The sequence below is a fragment of the Pagrus major genome, chromosome 14 (assembly GCF_040436345.1).
Source record: "Pagrus major chromosome 14, Pma_NU_1.0".
NCBI classification, from domain to species: Eukaryota; Metazoa; Chordata; class Actinopteri; order Spariformes; family Sparidae; genus Pagrus; species Pagrus major.
The window spans coordinates 1,119,732-1,142,889 of NC_133228.1; the positions used below are offsets into that span (position 1 = coordinate 1,119,732).

At 40.0% G+C, this 23,158-nt stretch overlaps 1 protein-coding gene across 1 annotated transcript in view; it reads right to left on the reverse strand.

The window, feature by feature from the left end:
* The window catches only part of arhgef39 (Rho guanine nucleotide exchange factor (GEF) 39), a 131,018-nt gene extending 110,592 nt beyond the window's left edge, over positions 1-20,426 (reverse strand). Inside the window, exon 1 of the mRNA XM_073481211.1 lies at positions 20,349-20,426. The gene's annotated coding sequence lies outside the window, so the exon portion shown is untranslated. The remainder of the gene's footprint in view (positions 1-20,348) is intronic.
* Positions 20,427-23,158: the final 2,732 nt, after the last annotated feature.

Sequence of the window (23,158 nt, forward strand, 5' to 3'; positions counted from 1 at the left end):
GAGGGACAAGGAAAGACGGATTCACACAAGTAAGGAAATCTCAACACTAATTAACACTGATCAACTGCAGTGCAACAGATATTATCTGTCTGCAATTATTGATGTTATGGAGTTCCTTGCTGTGAACCAACTGCCCTTTAGAGGTGACCACGACGCATACAGTGCTATGAATGAGGATGGATGTGGGCTATTTTTGTCTCTATTTGAGTTTGCACTAAGGAAAGATGCTGAATTAGCAAACATAGCAAAAACTATTCCTCGCAATGCAACATACACAAGTCATGACATTCAAAATAATTTAATAGATGTGATGAGTGCTTTAGTAAGAGAGCACATTGTGAAAGAAGTTGGTTAATCATTCTACACGTTAAAAGTGGACGGAACCAGAGACCCAACAGGGAGAGAGAATATATCCATAGTTCTCTGCTTTCTGAACGAACTGTGCGAACCAACTGAGCGCCTCCTAACTATAGCCACTGCTGACCAGGGAGATGCAGTTACATTGACTGACACCATCTTAGGAGAACTGACCACAGCTGGCCTGAGCCCTGAGAAAATCATCAGTCAGGTGTATGATGGGGCCTCGCTCATGTCGGGTAAACATGGAGGGGTACAGAAACTGCTGCAGCAAAAACTGGACAGAGAGATACCGTATGTCCACTGTTATAATCATCAGCTGCATTTGGTGGTCACCCATGCCCTGACAGTTGAAAAGGCTGTGATGGACTTCTTCATTGTGTGTAACATGCTGTACAAGTTCTGCAGAAAACCAACTGTTGCCATTCTCTACAAAGGAGAGACACTCAAGCGCCTATTGGACCAACGCTGGACTGGACATTCTGCTACAGGTATGTTAATTTGGACTGATTAAGCTGATAATGATGATGCTGTATTGTGTGAATGACTCCCCCACCTGATGATATTAAGATTTCTTTTCTCTATTCTACAGTCTCAGTCATTCTGAAATCATTTGATGACCTATCCACACTGCTCAGAGAGATCACCAGCAACCGGGCATTTGGAGCAGATCTGCGCATTGAAGCAACAGGATTGTGGCAGAGCATATCTGAGCCCAGCTTTAAGTTCATTGCTGAGATGGTGCTTAAGATCCTTGTATATCTTGATCCCCCAAACAAGATATTGCAGTTCGAAGACATGGATCTGCTTACAGGTGAAATTATTAATGTAGATGGTGAAAAAAGTATACCTACTTCTGAGCAAAATAATAATAATAATAATAAACTATTTGTATAGATCCTTCCATGCAATAAATGCAGCTCTTTACAACAAAGAGTTACACGCACTAGGTGCTTCACAATGAACATAAAACATGTTAAAAAGAGATGAATGAAAATAACAAAAACGAGTAAAAATAAAACACATAGCTTCAGCTCTATTTCTGGTTCAGTAGAAGCAGTTTGAGATAAACTCATTAATCCATTTTTAAAGGATTTGCAATAAACTCCATTTTAGAGGTCTCTTAAAATTCAATCAACTTTAAATAATCTTTAAAATCACTCAGTTAATTTTGTTAATTGATCACTTATAGTATCTTCTAAAAAATTAATCACTTTAAATTGTTGTGGGCATCCCCACAGGAACAATTGTTTTGATATGTATGTTACACAATATTTTAGAACTTATAGCTGGATTTGTTTGTTTTGTTTCATTTCCCTGTGTCTTTTCATGCAGTGCTGCACTTTAAGTTGTGTTATATTCTGTACAGTAACAATAAAGTTTTTTTTTATTTTCTTCTAGGTTTGCAGCTCATCCGCAGTGTATGCACCTGTCTTGAGAATATCCACACTGAGACTGAATTCCAGGCAATCCTAGCGCATTGTGACAGTGTCACAAAATGGCCATCAAAAAGAAAACGCTCACAAAACACTGCATTTGCTGACTACGTTGTTGAGGAAATCAGCACACATGTAGATTGTAATGATGAAACAGAACTACGCAGGATTTATTATAGTTGCATTGACTCAGTATGTGGGGAAATGAAAAATCGCTTCGGGAAACATAACTGTGAACTGATGGAGGCACTAAATGCCCTGGATCCTGTGCAAGCCACATTCTTGGATGTCAGCAAGGTGAAGCCTTTACTTGACCTCACCAAGACACCTGCTCTGGACTCTGAATTCGAGGTGGCCCGCAACTTCCTCAGGACACAAATGCAAGAGTCTTCTCCACCGGATGGGGAGAAGTGGACAATGAAACAGATGATTAAGGCTAGGCAAAAGTTCAGTATTGTTTTTATTGTATTCAAAAAATCTTAAAAAGCTACAAGGCTCCTTTAGAATTATTAAATAGCCTATATTGTCATGGCATGGTCATTTGGTGACCTTTAAAACAAACTGATATTTTTCAGCATCAGGGCTTTATCAAGCAGTCAAACAGATCACACATCACACCTAACATGGTTTGGTTCAATGAGATGAGAATTTATTTGATTGTTCAAACTACTGTAATTTTGTGTACCTTATTGTAAAGTGTTACCATTGTTCAACATGATGTTGCATTATATTGTTATCTGGGGAATCATTATGGTTGTAATGATATTGATTTCAACCTTATTTCTCCATCCTCACAGATTTTGAAACAGTTTCAGAGGCCGCTGGAAGCAATGCCTACCGTCTTGACAGCATTTAAACATGGCCTGACTTTCGGAGCAAGCACCGCGTCCTGTGAAAATTCATTTTCCACTCTTAAAAATGTCTTCACAGAGCATCGCCAAACCATGCTTCATCAACACAAGGCCAACCTGATCCAGTTGGCATTTGAGAAGGACTTGACTCGAAAATTTAGGAATGAGTGGAAGGACATTGTTTTAAGAAGGTTTCACACAGCCCACAGACGCCGCCTGCCACTCTACTAAAAGTGGTTAAACCTTTGTGCGTGTCTCTCTCTCTCTCTCTCTCCCTCTCACACACTCACACACACACACACACACATTTACACACACACACACACACACACACACACACACACACACCTCACAGATACACAAACTTAGGTTACTTGTAGGCAGAAGGGTAACACTGCTTTGTTCTGCTCCTTGTGCTCCCTAGCTGCTGTAGCTACCTCTCCTAGTATGAATGTTTACTTTAGTGTTCAGGTTGACATCAGTGCTTCTGTTTCCAGTAGAAGTGAAGCTGTATGGTGCTATCTGCATGCCACAACCCTTGTTGCTGGTCTTCTTGAATAAATGCTTGAGTTGAATAAATGGACACAGCACTACACTATTTTGTTTGTTTGTTTTTTAGATTTTTGAACTGCCCCTTTTTAGTAAGAGGAAAATCATTTCTCCGCACTGTAGGAGTGGTCACAGAGCCATTGTTCAGCCTGAAGCAAATAAAATGTAGGTTGAAAAAGTTTGCCCCCCTGAAAAAATGTAATGCCCCCCCCCCTAAATTTTTTTCTGCAGCCGGGTCTGGTTGCATTCATGCGAGGGGCCCAATCTCGGAGGAACCCTGAGCAGATCAAGTGAGCACATAGTCATTATGGTGTTGTTCTAACCAATACCAGAGACATTTCAGAAGGAGACTAACCAGGTCTTTCTCACTTCCTGTAGAGATGTACTGGTTTTATGTGTCTATTATTTTCTACCATTGAAATTTCAGTTTCAAGCATAGTTCCGGTATCAAGTATCGTGATACTAAACTTGGTACTGGTGTCAAACTCAAAACTTTGATATTGTGACAACACTAGATTATTGTTATCATTAGTATTATTTAGAGTTGTTCCAATTCCGATACCAGTATCGGAAATGCCTCCGAAAATGCTGGCATCGGTATCGGCGAGTAATGGAGTCCAGGCCACGATACCACGTAATTTAGGTTATTAGAAATAGGAATCTATTTACCGGTTAGCTCCGTTAGATCCGAGATTCCACTGGATACGTGTCCGCTGCGTTACAGTTCCAGTACGATTTTGCTCCGTCGTCCTCGTCCGGCAACCCCCACCAGCTGTGAGTCCGCCACAGCTCAGCTCCGCCGAACAGCTGGAGTTACGAAACCGAGGAATTCCCGCGATAATTACATAACCACGCACGACCGCAGTTATATGTATGTGTTATAAACACAACAACACGAAATGTTCCCGACTTAAGGATTAGAAAAGAGCGCGTATTTGTCTCTTATTTGAGTGTTTTATTTTGAAAATTAACCGGATGTCACGTTGTTGTTTCGTGTCTGACTTCCTGTCTGCTCTGTGCTGAATTCGGCTGATTTGCTGCGTTGTGCTGCGGCATCCGCCAAAAATCGAAGTCCTGCGTATCTGCTCCGCTTCTTCGCTGCTCTTAAAACAGTTGCGCTGTGCTGCCATTGGCAGCAAGAAGAATTGATCACCTGAATCCTGTAGACAATAAACTAATTGTGGCTGCACTTTAATTTTTTTTTAAAATAATTATTCCTAGATTTATTTAGTTAAGTTGCACTACTATTTTATACTGTTCTATTTAAAAAATAAATGGCTTTCATTTGCTGTATTCATTCATGTTTTACAAAGGGTTTAACCTGAGCCAGGCCTTACCACAATGATAATCATATCACAGTCATGCAGGCGTAGTATGATATATATACACTGGTATCGGTATCGGTATCGGTACTCGGTATCGGCTGATACCCACAGCATAAGTATCGGAATCGGTATCGGGAGGGAAAAAATGGTATCGGAACATCTCTAGTATTATTACTAATTAAGGTGTAAGGCCACCTGTCTGCTAGTTAAAGTGAAGTGGGTTAGCCCTGGAGTGAGCGGCTTGAAATCAATATAGGACTGTACACTACTGAGCTAGACAGCTTTTTCAAGTCATTGATGTGAGAATATTCACAATTATTCTGATTTGCGATCATCCCGGTAACTAAAATTCACCATGACCAACTCAAGTCAAGTATTTCTATCCCAATCCACAATAAAATCTTGTGTGCGCACTCGGTACCGGCGCATTAAACAGTTGCTGGTGAAAGGCGGAATAGTCTGGTGTAAAAACAAGAAACTTTTGCATTTTTATCAGAATTTTTAACAGAGGGAGCAGCCAATAATACTAAGGTGCCCACCTTTGAGTAAGATAGGAAGAGAAAACCCTGAAATTGGTAGAAGGTAAACACTGAATTTTTATGTTCAATTTACTATTCAAGGATTGAATAGTAAATTCAGGCTGTTTATGGTATGCAATTTGCAATTTGAAGATCTAGTTAAGTTTGACGAACATATATCAGTTTTTTTTTTTTGTTCACAATCAACAGATGCAGTCATACAAATTACTGGTTTCTATCTACTACTTGCAAAATAAATAACGGCAGTCTCTCTCAAATACTGGTCTGCCCACAAACTAGCGGTGGTAATCATCAAACCCTTCCCCAGATGACCAACAGCCAAGGAGAAGCAGTGTCGTCCCTGCATTCCCTCATTAGTGTTGTGTTCATTGTATTAGCAGAGCGAGGAGCGGGCAGAGAACTGCACTTTGGCAGTGTTAAACCCCTGTGCCATCCCTGAGGATGCCTGCACTGTAAACAAAAGGCCTGATCAATGCTAACCAGAGTACACATCTCCCACAGGGAGATATTCACATGGCGAGCCTTATTGTGACTAAATGATGAGCTGAACTGCAGTACAATCCAACAATACACCTCTGCAGTTTATCATGAAGCCTGCATAGAGTGACTAAAGCTGAAAAATCCACTGAATGCGTCTTCACAAACTCAACTCATTGGCTTTTGTTCAACCTGGATAAAATTTTAAAACTAGGTTAGGTAAGACTGACTCATTCATGAAACGTCCCTCGACTCATATATAAACATTACGCTGTTGACATGCAGTGATTATTTAAGCTGACAAAACTAAAATACATCTTGTAAACGTGATATTCATTGCTATGAGCTTAAATCAGCTGAGATGCATGTGCTAATAGTGCAGTTTGATAAGCACACAAGCACACACACATACAAACACAGCAGAGCATGCGTGTGAAAGCTGCACACAAACACACGCGTGTGCACACACACACACACACACACACACACACAAATACATGGTATATTCTCAGTTTGGATGCACTTCCGAAGAAGTCATCTCAATGAGACGTGTACATGACTGTTTATCTCCAAATTCCCAAATCATGTTATTAAAAAAAATTTCAGTATTTACAATTTAATGACAACTCGGCAAACGCCATCTGCTGAAGAGGATTGCTTGATATGATTAATACCACCAGAGCAGCTACTAAATGGCCCTTGAGGTGAAATTCATTTGTAAACTATTTTAGAGTAATTTTAAAATGAGCATGAATCAGCAACTGCAGAACCTATTTTGATTAGCCTTTACTAATTACTAATTAAATATAATGTGATATAAGCTGATTCAACAGCGCAATCCATGATCCAATTGTAATGTGCCCCACCCCGGAAGTACAAATCAGAAACTCGTTATCGCTCTCAAAACTAGACTGGCACTCAGTAGAGCGCATATCTTGACCCAACAGTCCCCCCCTTCTGTTCTCACTCATAGATACCAGCCACCTAAATACGCCTGATTTTTTTCCATCATAATTCATGCATTGTTCTTAGAGAAATTCTTACAATGTTACAATGTTAAAGAAAGTGAGAAAAAATTCCTGGATCTGTCCCGTTATCCTGATCCACACCAAAAGTTAATGGGGTCTATTCTGGGCTCCATCCACGTTTCATGGAAATGATTGGCAGTGACAGATTTTTAACTACAAGACAAATATTCATAAACAGCTTGAAAAAGTCCAATGTAGTATTTATTGAGTCTAGCAGTGACAACTTGCAACCAACGAAATACCCTTCGCCTCCCCCTGCCTTATTATGTCCGAAACACATAAAACTCATATCAGTCCACACTGAGGTCCACCAAGTTATTGTCATGGATTTTTAATTAAATTCATGGAAACTTGATTCTATTTTGGTTATGAATTGCTGAAGTTTGGCCCTCAGAAATAAATTACATAATTTTGGGGATTCTTTGTATGTGTATTGTAAGCCTCACCAACTGCTTATTTTTCCACTGGATTTAGTAGAAACTTGTCTTGAACATCCAAGAAACCCTAATGATAATTTCTCAACATGTATTCATCTAAATAGTTGTTGCAGAATGTTAACAGTATTCAAATGAATAACTTTTTTAAATTTAATAAAGAATATTTTATTTTCAAAAGTTATTAATAACTAGTTTTCTTTTTCTTGCAACCAAGTGTTGATTCTGTGTGGTATTAATATAATTCTGACACATCTAGAAGTTATTTGGTCCTGCATTAAAAAAATGAGTGCGGGGAGACAAGATGGCGGCGTAGAGAGTGGTTGACTTTTCTGAGCTCCGCACCACTGCACTGATATTTACATAACAAAAACTCCACCCAATTCAATATTCACGACAACTTTTATGTCGGGTATTTTAATATGAGTATTGATGAGTATTTTCTGAGACGCCAGGACAAAATGCCACCAAAAGACAGTAGAAAATCGACCAAGACGAACAGACCAGAAGCTACTGCTAGCTTGCCTGACCTTTCCCCAGTGGAAGAGGAGCAACAACCGCTAATAGCTAACACCGAGGATGTCCTTGACCTGGCTTTTCGTCAAACTATTCAGGAAATAACGGCAAACATAACCAGGGTGATTGATGAAAAGCTGGGGCCACTATCCCAAACGCTACAGGCCCACGCTCAGCAGCTGAAAAAAGTTGAGGAAAGAACCACCGAGGCAGAGAACAGGATCTCTGCGGCTGAACACACCTCAGAGGCGGCAGAGCAGGTGCTTGAAAACCAATTACAAAGCATGGCCGAGCATATCGATGATCTTGAGAACAGAGGCAGGAGAAAAAACGTACGGGTTATTGGCTTACCAGAAGACGTGGAGGGTAGTAACCCAACAAAGTTTTTCGAGAGCTGGATTCCCAGCCTGCTCGGGCTGGAGACGAAAGCCGGCCGGGTGAAAACTGAAAGAGCTCACCGCACACTAGCTCCGAAGCCGGGGCCCAACCAGCGACCTCGACCCATCCTAATCAGGTTTCACAACTTCGCTGACAAACAGAGGGTGTTGGACGCCGCAAGACGCAGCGGGACCGTGAGGTACCAGGAGTCGAGCATCATGTTTTTTCAGGATCTGTCAGCCGCGGTTCTGCGCAAACGAAAAGGGTTTGATGATATCAAGAAGCGGCTGCGGGACATTGGAGCTAAATACATGATGCTCTACCCGGCTACTCTGAAAATAATCCATGGTGGGGAAGCCAGGAGCTTCGACTCCCCCGCTAAAGCCATGGCTTTTGTTGACACTCTCAGGTGAACTACACGTGAGTCACCAGCCGATCTGTTTATGTTTATGGGCAGGTTAACTATCTGGATGAAAACGTTGTTTTGAACTAAGTTTGTTTATGGACGGATCATATAACTATTTGAATAATGATGCTGACTCATAAAGCTAAACTGAACAATTTCAAATGTCATCCTTTGCCCTACTAGCCTTTGTTTTTGGGTGGCTGATAACATGATGTGTAAACCAATAACACTGAGAGTACTTTAATTTGTTTTTTGTGGGGGCATGGAGACCCTTTTTTTTTTTTTTTTTTTTCCTTCTCCGTTTTATTGGTCTGTTCATCCTTGTTTAAGGGTGGATATCATTATCATTCTGGTGGTGTTATCTGATCTGGAGCTGTAAGAGAAGTTAGTCAAGTTAGTGTCCAGTTATGAAGAAGGTTATGGTAATCCCCTGGTTATCGCGTGGGGAAGGTTCCTCCAACAGTGCTGTTGGCACATCTGTTATTTGTAATGTGTGTTGTCTGTTTTTTGTTTCTCAGCTGGGTTACAATCAGGTACAGAATCAACATAGAGATTTCAATACATTTGGGAGCTTAAATCTTTTCAGTAAAAAATGTTATGACCTGTGACACATTGAGACTGTGCACTTGGAATATTAGGGGAAGCCACTCGCCCATCAAAAGGAAAAAAATATTGCTATCTTTAAAAAAGGAAAAGATTGACATCGCTATGTTGCAAGAAACACACCTGAATGATGAGGAGCATTTAAAGTTGCAGCAGTGCGGTTTTGATCAAGTCCATTTCTCATCTTTCACCACCAAAAGCAGAGGGGTGGCAATACTATGGAGACATTTGCCAAGTTATCTGATCTTGCGGTGGATAAAACTTTTGTAGGAGGTGTCTTTAATTGTCTTATGAATCCTTTGATGGACAGGTTTCCTTTAGGTGCCTCACCCCTATCAAAACAGTCAAAACAAATCATTGGTCTCTGTGAGGACTTTGGATATGTGGACATTTGGAGGACACTTCACCCTGCAGATAAAGAATTCACCTTTTTTTCTAATCCTCACAATTGTTACACAAGAATTGATTACTTTTTTGCCCCCAAACAGTTTATAGAATCTGTTGTCTCCTGTTCAATTGGAAACATTATAATATCAGACCATGCGGCAGTGTATATGAACATTACATTTAAAAAACTTTCCAAAAAAACCCCAAGCTGGAGAATGGACACCTCAATTCTAAAAGATCACAAATTCATATGATATTTCACTTCAGAATTTAGGCATTTCCTCTCCACTAACTCCCTTTCTGCTAACAATTCATCTTTGCTTTGGGAGACCTCCAAGGCCTATGCCAGGGGGTTAATCATATCCAATACTGCTACCAAAAGACGTAAAAATATGGAACAACAAGCTTTATTAGAAAAAAGGTTAAGTATATCAGAGAGGGAATATGTCAAGAAACCTACAGCAGCTAAACTGAAGGAAATAACTGTTATTCGCTCTACATTAGACTCTTTGTTAACAAAGAAGGCGGGGGAAAAATTAGGATATGCAAAACAAAGGTTATTTGAACATGGGGACAAACCAGGAAGATATTTATCCAATTTAACAAAAAAACGAAGGGCCTCTCAAATTATTGATTCAATTTTAGATGGGTCAGGGACTTGCTCTTCTGATTCTAAACTAATTAATGACACTTTGAGAAATTTTTATACAAAATTATATCAGTCGGAGCAAGCTAGCAATGCCAAAACATTAATGGAAGCTTTCTTCTCCAAACTTGATCTCCCAACTATATCACAAGATCAGGAATCTAAATTAAATGCCCCGATCTCAGCGGCTGAACTGCGTGAGGCCATTCAACTCCTTCGAACAGGCAAAGCACCAGGCAGTGATGGTCTCGGTAGCGAGTTCTATAAGGAATTTCAAAGTCTTTTATTAGAGCCCATGATGAATATGTTCAACCACTCCTTTGAATGTGGCACCCTCCCACCATCGTTAAGAGAAGCCAATATTTCTCTGATTCTTAAAAAAGGGAAATGTCCTGAGGATTGCGCCTCGTACAGGCCGATCTCACTGCTGAATGTAGATTTAAAAATTCTTTCCAAAGTCTTAGCAAGACGCTTAGAAGGCCTTCTACCAATTACAGTGAAGGAGGATCAAACTGGCTTTATTAAGGGCCGTAATTCCTACAACAACATTAGAAGATTGCTAAATATTATTCAACTATCTGAACAGCAGTCAGTGGATGGGCTTGTGATTTCCCTAGATGCGGAAAAAGCTTTTGACCGCGTCGAATGGTCTTATTTATTTTTTACATTTGAACGGTTCGGCTTAGGTGATAGCTAGATAGATTGTTAGATAGATAGATAGATAGTTAGATGGGTGAAGGTCCTGTATACTCAACCAATGGCTGCAGTCATAACCAATGGACTTAGGTCCACAAATTTTATGGTCCAGAGGGGTAGCAGACAGGGCTGTCCTTTATCACCACTTTTGTTTGCAGTGGCAATTGAACCTCTAGCGGAAGCTATCAGACGAGACCCTTTAATGGCTGGATTGGATGTGGGCGAAAAAGCACATAAAATTACATTATATGCAGATGATGTGTTGTTGTTCATGTCAAACCCCTCCGTATCAGTCCCTCGTCTTATTCAGATTATTGCCCGGTTTGCTGCCTTTTCTGGATACAAAGTTAATTTCTCCAAATCAGAGGCGATGCCTCTGGGTAATTTGCGACAACCGCCAGATAACCCTAATCCTTTCCCATTCAAGTGGTCCCCTGCAGGTTTCATATATTTGGGTATATATATTACACCAAAATTTAATCAGATGTTTCAAGCCAACTTTAACCCACTATTTGATAAAATCAAACAAGATATGGAGAGATGGAACAATCTACCCATATCATGGCTGGGCCGAATCTCACTTCTGAAAATGAATATCCTTCCACGTTTGCTCTATCCAATACAAATGATTCCCATCTTATTCAATCATAAAATAGTGAAAAAACTGAATGGTTGGTTTAGTTCTTTTATCTGGTGTAAGCGAAGACCACGGATCAGGATGTCGGTGTTACAGTTACCAAGTGCTATGGGTGGGCTGGATCTCCCAGATATTAAAAGATATCAATTGAGTGCCCATCTAAGATATATAGCTGATTGGATTAAAAACGATGCTTCCTCAATCTGGCTTGATATCGAGAAGTCCCTATCCAACTGTCCTCTTAAAAATCTACTTTTTATTGATAAACTGAAATGTATTAAAAAGCTTTGCAGCAACCCTGTTACAATTAATACTATTAGAGCATGGAGGATCACACAGCATATGGAAGGCAGATCAGGGCTTACATCGGTTTTCACCCCGATTACTGATAACCCTGACTTTCTCCCTGGGACCTTGGACATGGCTTTCAAATGCTGGACAGCTAAGGGAATTTCTTCCTTGGGTGACCTTTTTGATGGTCCTACCCTCATGACTTTTAATCAAGTTATGGAAAAATATGGCATATCAAGAAATGATCTTTTTCGTTATTTTCAGGTCAGAGATTTTCTTTTAAAAGATACATCGCTGTTTGCTGATGTTAATGTCACACAGATAGAGAAACAAGTGCTTCTCTCTGAGGGGGGTGCTTCCATTAGAACCTTTTATGCCAGTCTGAGGGATTGCTCAAATCTCGGTGATCGGGCACTGGGAGCGATCTGGGAGAGGGAGTTGGGTGTTGTCATAACTGAGGAGATGTGGGATGACATCTGGGATAATGCAAGGAAAATAACAGTTTGTAATCGGACAAGAGCAATGCAACTTAAGATACTGCATAGAGCACATGTTGCCCCAAACCGTCTCTCCAAATACAGAAAGGATGTCTCTCCATTTTGTCTTAAATGTAAGACAGGAATTGGTGATCTTACTCACTGTTTCTGGTCCTGTGTTAAAATACAAAAGTATTGGAGTGATGTCTTATTTGAAATACGAAAGGTTCTGAAGAAGGAGCTTGAACTCGACCCGGTTTCCCTCCTTCTGGGTCTTCCCAGTGGCCGTGTAACTGATATATATCAGAAAAAACTGTATAATGTTATGACATTTTGTGCCAGGAAAAATATTCTTCAGCACTGGATCTCAGATAAAGCCCCCTCAGTTGTGGGATGGCACAGGACAATAATGGAATATATACCTCTGGACTTTCTGATCTGTCTCCTGCACTACAAAACGAATGCCTTTGAAAGAATATGGAAACCATTTCTTGATTATATTAATGTAAATCTTTCTGCTATAATGACCAGAGCATTTGTATAAAAAAAAAAAAAACAACTGTGTTATTTATATATATATTTTTCTTTATCTAGCTCCCATTGTATTTCACCCTGTGCTGTATAATGTACCTGTCACATTTACCTGGAACTGATCTTTCTGTTCGGGTTTTTGGTTTTTTATGTTGTTATTCCCAGCTTGTTTTTGTTTTTGTTTTTCTTTGGTCCTGTGTTGTGTGTGTTTGTTTATTGGTAAAAAATCAATAATAAAAAAAAAAAAATGAGTGCCACAGGTCTTGCTAAATATAGCTCAGAGCTGAAAAGCCCATATTTAAGATATTTTGACTGTATATTTTCCCAAAAATTATTTAAATTTTCTTGAAAAGTTTTAATGTGAAAGTGTTAAAGGGATAGTTTGGGTCTTTTGATGTGGGGCTGGAAGACATATCCCTAGTTAGTGTATTACCTGCAGTAAATGACCATCAGCTCCCTGTGTGGAGAAGCAGCGTGTAGCGCTGGCAGGAAGCAGGACATTGTACTGCTGTAAACCATACCAGCAACAAGACGTATTTTAGCCACCTAAAATAAGTCCCACCTATACAGTCATGGTCAAAAGTCTACATACACTTGTAAGGAATATGCATATCATGGCAGTCTTGAGTTCCACAGATTTCTATAACTCATTTTTCTGTGATGGAATGAGTGGAACACATACAACTTTGTCACAAAAACCATTCATGAAGTTTGGTTCAATTATTAATTTATTATCGGTCTTCTGAAAATGCGACCAAATCTTCTGGCTCAAAATATACATAAAGCACCTTGAACAATCAGTTTTGGTCATTATAGAAAGTTGTGTTAATCTAATTTACTTTGAGCATGACCTCTTAACTTCTTCTGTAAGATTATGATTGGTAACAGCTGGTGACTTTTCTGGGCCCATTATAATAGGGCTTGTTTGATACACCCAGTAGACTTAGCCACAAACCCTACAATGGAAAAGTCTAAAGAGCTCAGCATTGATCTGAAAGAGCGCATTATTGATTTTAACAAGTCAGGCAAGTCACTTGAAGCCATTTCAAAGCAGTTACAGGTCCCAAGATCAACTGTACAAACAACTGTTTGTAAGTATGCATGGCACAGTTGTGTCACTAGCCCTTTTCACACAGAGACTCCGCATGATCGGTGCAGTGAAGGCTCGCCATTTCTCCACCTTTGTTTGTTCACACTGAACCAAGCAGCTCCGGCGTAAAGCCACACCAGTATGTCAATTCATACAGCATGCCAGCACTGCGGATTCAAAAGAGGCATGATGGTACACATCATGACATTGAGATCTGTGTGTTTTTTCCATGTGTTTCTCCCGGTGTCCACCTGTTAATCTAAACATGTATCCACTGACTGTTTATAATCATATGGATGCAGTTATAATGTGTTGTGATTGAGATTCTGACGTGGAAAGTGACAAAGTTGTGTTTTTGCTCTAAATTACATAACCGACATTATAAAACAGCGGACGCTATCTGACTCTCAGAGAGGGATGCTGTTTTCTGGGGGAAAGTTCACTGAAGTCTCGCTCAGGAGCGCTGACTGTCGCGGTGATTTTTTTTCAAGACAGTAACTACAACACAATAGTCGAAGGAGACAAACACATGGGCCCTCATTTATCAAACGAACGTACGACAGAAAACTGGGCGTACGGTCATTTCCACGCAAAGCTTGGCATTTATCAATTTGGACGTGAGCGGAGGCTACGATCAAATCTCACGTGAAGTGTCGACTCGTGTAAGTTTTCAAGTCAGTGTTGATTTGCGGTGCAGCATAGTACATCTGGTGGAGTCCGAGAATTGTTATTAGACCATATATCCCTGACATTAAAGGTAGCCTACTAGTTTCAAATAGTTTGCAATTAACGGGGTTTACAGTAGTTTGGTAAAGTTGGAAATATCGGTCCTCCAGGCTGGACAAATAACATTGGTCTCTATGGTCAGCCGTCTGTGAGATGAGGGCGCAGGGACCGTCTACAAAGTGCAACCCCGAAAAGAGATGCTACAAAAAATATTCAGTAATTTCACTATTATTCATTGTAGTGTCACCAAAATCACTCCACACATCAATGGTCTCCTGCTGGTTATACTACAACTGTTAGTTTGGACAAATGTGGTTTGGCATAATTTTGAGGAATTTTCAATTTCCACTATTGATGTGTTGAGTGATTTTGGTGACACTACACTGAGTAATAGTGAAGTGACTGAATATGTTTTGTAGTATCTCTTAGGGCTGGGCGATATGGCCTCAAATCAATATCACGATATATTGAGCAACTCACCTCGATAACGATAAATGAACGATAAGTAAACCCCCGCCTAAAAAAAAGGAAAAAAAAATCCTGCGTATTTACAGAAATGCCACTTTAAAGGACTGTAAAACTACACTAGTTAAGATTTATATTATTTATTCAGTAGTTAAGAACAACTGATAAGCACACGATTGAACAGCTGAAAAGCACAGATTACTTGACATGACAACAACTGAACAAGTTTAAAAGTATAAAATAACTTAAATTTCCTTCAAACACAAAGTATTAAAAAATACAGTCTCTTATAAACAAGGTGGGTGGCAGGTGGTGGAAGAGGTTGGATGTGTTACCTTGACTTGTCGCAACAGTCTTTTGGCACAGTTTACATTTGACATTTTTTTGATCGACATCGTCCTTGCTGAACCCAAAATGTTGCCAAACGATTGATGAAGCATTTTTTTTAGGAACGAGGTGCTCTTCCTCCTCGACCAGATCTACTTCGACTACCGCACACGCCGCAGCAGCCGCAGCAGCAGCCGCAGCAGCAGCCACAGCAGCAGCAGCAGCAGCAGCCGCTTCATCTTTTGAACCGGCGTGCTCCATTTTCTCCGTCTAACCGTCTCTTTCCCTTCTTGTAACAGACTGGATGGCGTGGAGTCACGTGACTACACACGCTGTATACGTAGTACAGCCGAGCGTCTTAAAGGGACATGAACATACTGGTAGCCTACCTACACACACAGCCAAACAAGACAAAAACGACTTTTCTTTTTTTTTTTTAAAACACCGAATATACCGACATGGGCAAAATGACGTCGGTTATCGTTGTAAATTTCGGTATCGGTAAATTTTCGGTTTATCGCCCAGGCCTAGTATCTCTTTTCGGTGTTGCACTTTGTAGACGGTCCCTGCACCCTCATCTCACAGACGACCATAGAGACCAATGTTATTTATCCAGCCTGGAGGACCGCTCATTTTGATGAAAATACGGTTGTAGCTCGTTGTCTACCTTACTACGGTAGGAAAGAGTCGTCATTTGTGTTGTAACAATGTTTCGCTTATGAGTTATTGATCTGGGAAGTTCGAATCTGTGAATATATTTCCAACTTTACCGAACTATTAAAGTTTTATTGCTGTAATATTAATTTCTCTTTCATTTTGTGAAAGATTTTGAGATTTTGAGGCAGGTGACATAATTACAAGCAACTAAACTAAATTGAAAGCAATGTGAAAGATGCTTATTCTGCTGCTTATGCTTAGTGGATGTATAAATTAAATATTCAAACCTCAGCTGGAGTTCGATTGACGACGGCAACGCTGTTGACCACAGCAGTGATTTCTTTCCATATGGCATTCTTCCGACTTCCTTTGATGCCACTTTTCAGGCTGCCAAATAAAACTAATTTGTTTAATTGTACGTGCGATGTTATGGTGTCAATTTCAAGAAGTTCCTCTTCTTGGACGTATTACGCATCTCCATGTCGTAAACTCTAGGGGCGAGGCCTCTGAACTGAGAATATTTAAGGGCGTCATATTTAAATGATGATTGTTTTCAGCCGCCACATTTATCAACGCCCGATCATTCTTACGAACGTTTCATGAATCATACGTGAACCCTGTCGTAAGATGATTTCTGCGCTCGGATCTGCGCTGGTTTCTACGTTAGATTGATAAATGAGGGCCATGGTGAGAAATGTGACAAAGAGTTGGTAGGACAGACAGGATGACAGACACACCCCTGATCAGCACCTCCGGCTTATCCATTCACACAGACGCTGTCTCGCCTCTGCTGCAACTCTGATACTACCTCCGGGGGTGGATCAGAGCCAGAATGAAACTGTCCCTCCTCTCCGCATCTGTAACTTTCACACAGATGGCAATTCAGAGAATCGGCACATGATTCCCACACTGAAAGGGCAGTGTGAATGGGGCTACTGCCACGATCAGGAAGAAAACGCTTACTATCACCTGCTGCTAAGAGAAAACTGGTCAGGATAGTCAAGAGTCAACCAAAAACCACTAAAAAGCAAGTATGCAATGAATTAGAAGCTGCTGGAAGACAGGTGACAGTGTCCATAGTCAAGTGTGTTTTGCATTGCTATGGGCTGAGAGGCTGCCGTGCAAGAAAGAAACCCTTGCTCGACTGAAGTTTGCTGTCGATCACATAGACAAAGAAAAAACCTTCTGGAGGAAAACTCTGTGGTCAGAGGAAACAAACATTGAGTTGTTTGGTCACAATGACGAGCAGGCGAGAGGGTGAGAGCCTTTAACTCCAAGAACACCATACCTACTGTCAAGCATGGTGGTGGTAGTTTTATGATGCGGGGCTGTTTTGCTGTCAGTGGATCTGGTGCTCTAAAGAAAGTAAATGGAATAATGAAGGAGGATTATCTCCAAAGTCTTCAAGAAAACCTGAAATCATCAGCCAGAAGATTGGATCTTAGGTGCAGCTGGGTGTTCCAACAAGACAATGATCCCACACACACATCAAAAGTGGTAAAGGAATGGCTGAATCAGGCTAGAATTGAGTTTTTTTTTTTTTTTCCAGAGTCCTTAAGTAATTAAAGAGAAAATGGCCATGGGACAATTGACCAAATATTAGAATTACTGTATGTACATTTCTGCCAGGAGATTTGGTCACATTTTCAGAAGACCCATAATAAATTCAGATTTGAAAACAACTTCATGAATGTTTTTTTGTGACAAAGTAGTATGTGTCCGCTCATTCCATCACAGAAAAATGAGAGCTTTAGAAATCATTGGAACTCAAGACTGCCATGATATATATTTTCTTTACAAGTGCATGTACACTTTTAACCAAGACTAATCCATTTAAGTGTACGCTATGTTTTGAACATTTTTGGCCCTTTACGTTGCCTTCAAACAGCCTTTGCCTTTGGCAATACATTCTGCTTGTGCATCGGAATATGGACGTTGTACGGTAAAGGGAATATAGTGCCAAAGGAAAAGGCTGTTTTATGGTCATCTACTGCAGGTAATACTATTACTAGAGATATACCTCATACTAGGGGTGTCACGATTCTCCAAATCCTCGATTCGATTTTAAGGTCACGATTCAATTCTTTTCAATTTAAATTTTTAATTCTTATTTCAAAAGATGGTCTACATGGTGTCATGAGTGATATAATCTCCATTATTCGTTTGCAATATACCACACTAAGGCCTTATTGTCAAATTGAAATAATTTATTAACAATAAAAATGTAACAATAACTTGTTGTTTTACCAGTCAATTGGAAACTAACTGTAAACAAAAGAAGTCATAGAGGGTACCTGCCATCTAGTGACTCATTTTTGTAAGTGCAGCGTGCACACTTGACAGCATTCGTATATATGTGTATATATGTATATATGTAGTATGTGTATGCATATGTACAGTCCCCTCCAAAACTTTTGGAACAGCAAGACCAATTCCTTTATTTTTGCTATACACTGAAAACATTTGGGTTTGACACCAAAAGATGAATATGGGACAAGAGATCAGTATGTCAGCTTCCATTTCCAGGTATTTACATCTAGATCTCTCTCTCTCCATATATATATATATATGTATATCTATAGATAGATAGATAGATAGATAGATAGATATACCGATCAGCCACAACATTAAAACCACTGACAGGTGACGTGAATAACATTGATCATCTCATCACAATGCGATGTTCTGCTGGGAAACCTTGGGTGCTGCCATTCATGTGAATGCCACTTGACATGCACCACCCATCCAAACACTGTTGTGGACCAAGTACATCCCCTCATCACAACAACACTACCCGATGGCAGTGGCCCCCCAGCATGACAATGTGCCCTGACACACCGCAAACACTGCTGAGGAACAGCTCAAGGAACACAATAAAGGGCACAAGGTGTTCACCGGGCCTCAATATTCCCCACATCTGGTGGGGTCTACTTCTTTATGATGCCTGCTGAGATGTAGGTGTTGCCTGTGGACGCATATGCTACATGTGCATAGCAAGCAGACAGTGGTGCGGTGAAACGCTGCCGTGTGGAAGTATCACTCCATGGTCTGTGTGTGTGACATGTTGGGAACCCCCGCTGATCAGTTTGCTGAAAGGTGAAGCTGCTATATTGTTATGCTCTGGCATGCTGAAAGTAATTATTGTCATTACTGTGTGTTTTACACTGGGGCACAAGACCGAACCATAGTGAACGTGAAACTGAACGCTACACAGAGAAGTGTCTGTTGTGTTCCCCATGCTAAATAACACGTCCTGTTACTGACCTGTTTTGCTCTGCTTATGATCTCAGGTCATGTCTCTGCCACAGTAGGTTAAACATGCCGGTCCTAAAGTGATCGTCTGCATCCACAGATGTGTTTTAAACTGGTGCACAAAGCCAAACTGAGTGAATACACATGACACATTACTTTACACTCCACTGTGGCTTTAGTCATAGCCTGATTGCCAGCTTATGTGATTGGCCACCGCAACATGCCGTCGGGGCTGCGTTTCTCACACCTCTACCTCATACAACCCCACATCAAAAACTCGATCTTTCCTTTTAACATTCATTACAGACAAATAAAAAAAGACGTTATATTATTACTTTGTCATTTAAGATTTTTGAAAAAAAAAGGCAATTATTTCTACTTTTAATGACTCTAACATTACAGTCAGTGGTTGGATTTCATAGGTAGATATTTGAACTGTTGACTTGTTGTTTTTTATCTTTGCGATATCATTTTCATTGGGTTCAGGGAATTTGCAAATAACCGCTTGTAATATCTTGGTTTCTTTGCATGGCTGTGCAACATGGCAGACTCCATGGTAGAGGACCTGGTCCGTCTGTAGCTTTAATAAGACTGATTCTAAGGTAACAAAAGTACAACGTTTTTTAGTTTCAGGTGATTTTACACACTTTTGAAAACATAAGTAGGCTATGAATATTCTACTTCTGCCAATAGATCCACGTGAATCCTACACACTGGACGTTTAAATATCTTAGTCAGGGGTTGAACTCCTAATAATAAATGCAAGGATAGCTGAAATATGTAAGTTATGTTTAAGGCAAGATGAGCGCAACTAAAAAGCTTTTTTTTTAGTTTTTCTCTTCAAAGTTATATTATATCTATATTTTACTTACTTTGGGTGAATCCCCGAGATATACAAACTGTAAAACACCAGGTGACACAGACACAAACAAGGCCAGGATAACTGCGGGAAACTTTTAGGTTACTGACATTTCCTGAAATATTTCTTCTGTTATACGTGGCCATCGCCTGCGCATTACAGCGCCGACACGGTGAAATGTGTGTGTTTTACATGAAAGCGTAAAGTCACGTAAGACTAACTTTTGGTCGAAATGACAGTACGTTATTAAGCTTGACGGTGGATAGTGAGCTTCACTGTGCGGAAGCGATGTAATATTTTCAACAACAGTCTGAAGATATTTGTCACAGTAACGCTGCTTCGTGTGACAGAAAAACATCGTCTCAAAATTCCGCTTATATATCCTATATGAAAGTAATAAGGCGCTTACCTTCAGGTAACGTATCCACTTTTTAATCAAGGCGCTCTTTTCGGTTTGAGCTTCCTTCTTCCGGCCCGCAATGTTGACGCGCTCGCTGATTGGCTGCTCTACACACGACACAAAGACCTCCCACTATTGGATATGTCGGTGACAGTGTAGCCATGCAGTAACACACGCATCAGAAATGCTTTGACTTATTTTCCCTTTTTTCTTTCAGTAAAATGAAAAGACATTCAGTACAAAAAATAATGGAATTAGCCTTAAAACCCTAAAGAATGTGTAGTCTGGTATGTGTGTAGGCCTAACTGAAGAATAAAAAACTGTTTTCCACTTCATTACAAATCTCAAATTTCTATAAATATTACTTGGAACCTGACCTCAGTGTGCTCATTGGCAGTAAAGACTATACAGTAGAAAAAAACTTGCTGGGTTCAGCATAAATAAATTATAGAATCATTTAAGATTTTACATCAAATTAACCCTTTTATTAGGCATGTTTCAAATAGGGTTACACTGTTCATTTTATACTTATTCAAGTTTATTTTGGGTTGATTTTTGTCAATAAGAAAAAGGATACTAATGTGCACATTTGATGTGATGCTGTAGCTTCTGATTAATGGGGTGAAAGTGAAAATTTCCACAATTCAGTTGCTGATGACTCTAAATACTTTTACATCCACATATTTTAATGGGATTATTACAAACATTGTTTTGACCCAAATTGTATGTCACCTTAATTACAGTTGTGAAGAAGAAAAAGGAAAGAATGTCAGTATTTTAAATTAAATTAAATTTTAACTATAAGGATAACTTAACGTCAGCAACGTTAGGTTTAAAAGATTAAAAATGTTATGTTAACTTTTATGCTCATAAGTATAAACTCTTAAAATGTCTTTAAAAAATAAATGTAAGAAATTAATATGTGAAATAAAAGACTGGGACTTGTTTGTTTACTTATTTCTCCCTCAAAGGGTTATCATTTTGTTCACAGCATATGTGGAAAGCAAAATCACCTATAGTGTGATATACTGATTTGATGTACCATCAAAGTGTGATTCTTGACTTCCGCCTGACTGAGGCGTGTTTTCCTCAGCTCTCTGCTTGCAATTTATTGAGACTCTGTTTTTGCTTCCCACGCTGCAGTATTAGCACATCTAGCACAGAAGCTAACAGCCTATGATACAGCTGATGCTGCAATCAGAGATGGGAAGTATCAAAGTATTTGTATTTTCTACTCCTTACATTTTCGACAGGCTTGTTACTTTAGTTTTAAGTAAGATTTTAGTGGAATTCATTAATATTTTGATTTTGCATCATTACACGTCATTACATCCCAACACTTCCTAACAGCAAGACTGATTTCAACCTAACAATGCATATTATGCATGGCAGACATAGCAAGACGACGATGTAAAAGACACAAGACGGAAAGGGACAGGAAGAGAGACTCAAATGAGCAGAAAAGGTGCGTTAGTGTCTCATATCTGCAGAGACCCTGCAGCCCCTTTTCTTTTTTTTTTCACTTTGTTGCTGTGCTCTGGACTTCTTCCACATGCTTGCAAAGACTTCTATTGAGCATAAATCAACTGAATGGAAAATGGCAACTACAAAGTTGTTACAGCATGTTTCACAACACAAACACAACATCATGTAAAAAGTGATGGAAAGAAAAAGTAACTGTTGACTATGTATGTCTCCACAGTCCTGTGACGTCATGTGTGTTACAGTATATCTGTGAAATCAGGCTTGTTAGATCTTGACCGAGTTTCCAACTTCCAAAGTCAGACTATTCCCTTGCACTTTTCTGTGTCAGAGATTTTTTTTCTGAGTTCCGAGTACAATGGAATGCAGCCTGCGAGGAGCATCTCTTAAAGGCTGGCCACACTGGACGCTTGTGTAGTGCGTGGCGGCTGCGTTGCTGAGCTGCTTCTGCACACTTGTGTTTGTGTCCACATAGGCAGTGTTGCTGCTGCAGCGCAGCTCCTGCCTGCCCTATCTGTTTACATGGAATTTGCCTTTGATAACTATCAATAAATATGATGACGTGATTTTCTTTTACCCCTGTTGAAAGAGTGAGTGCACAGGAAAAAAACTGCCCTTCACCTGTTGTGTGTATTCTCTTCATGTCTGTGACATATTCTACAGATACACACATTAAAACTGTAGTGAAATGCTGGCATGATGTTGATAAGACTGTCTACAAGTCATTTTCAAGTTGTTGTTTTTTGCAGTGGCCATTCTAACCTCTTAACATGGAGGCCGAAATGAAAAGCATGAAGTAACACCATGCTCAGTCACTGCTCACACATCCAGTGTGGCCAGTCTGTTAGACAAAAAGCTAATGTCACATCATCAAAAAGGGCAGCATCCCAACAGAACATGCAGACATTCGAAAACAAAGCTAATCAAGCCAGAAAATACATCAAACCAAAGACTCTGGTGGTAGGTGACCAGTGTGCGAAATACAGGGGGGTCCGGGGGGGCTAGACCCCCCTGATTAACCCATGAGAACCCCCGAAAGCCTCAAAAGCAAAATTTGAAGGGGGTCTCAAATTTTGTCTAAAAAATAAAATATTTTATTGTCACTAATGGTCACTAAAATGTGTTTAAGCTCACCATGTTGTTTTCAGAATCCAAAACATTTATTCACAAATATGTTGTATTTTTTTGCCAAGCGGAGCCAGCCAGTCCTGCGCACGTCTGCAAATTAGCCATGTGTGCCAAACAGAAGAAAGATGTAACGTTGAGGAGACATACTAAAAATGGCTAGCAAGCGAAAGCTAAACCAGAGTGTATCACTCACACACTTTGGGCTCACA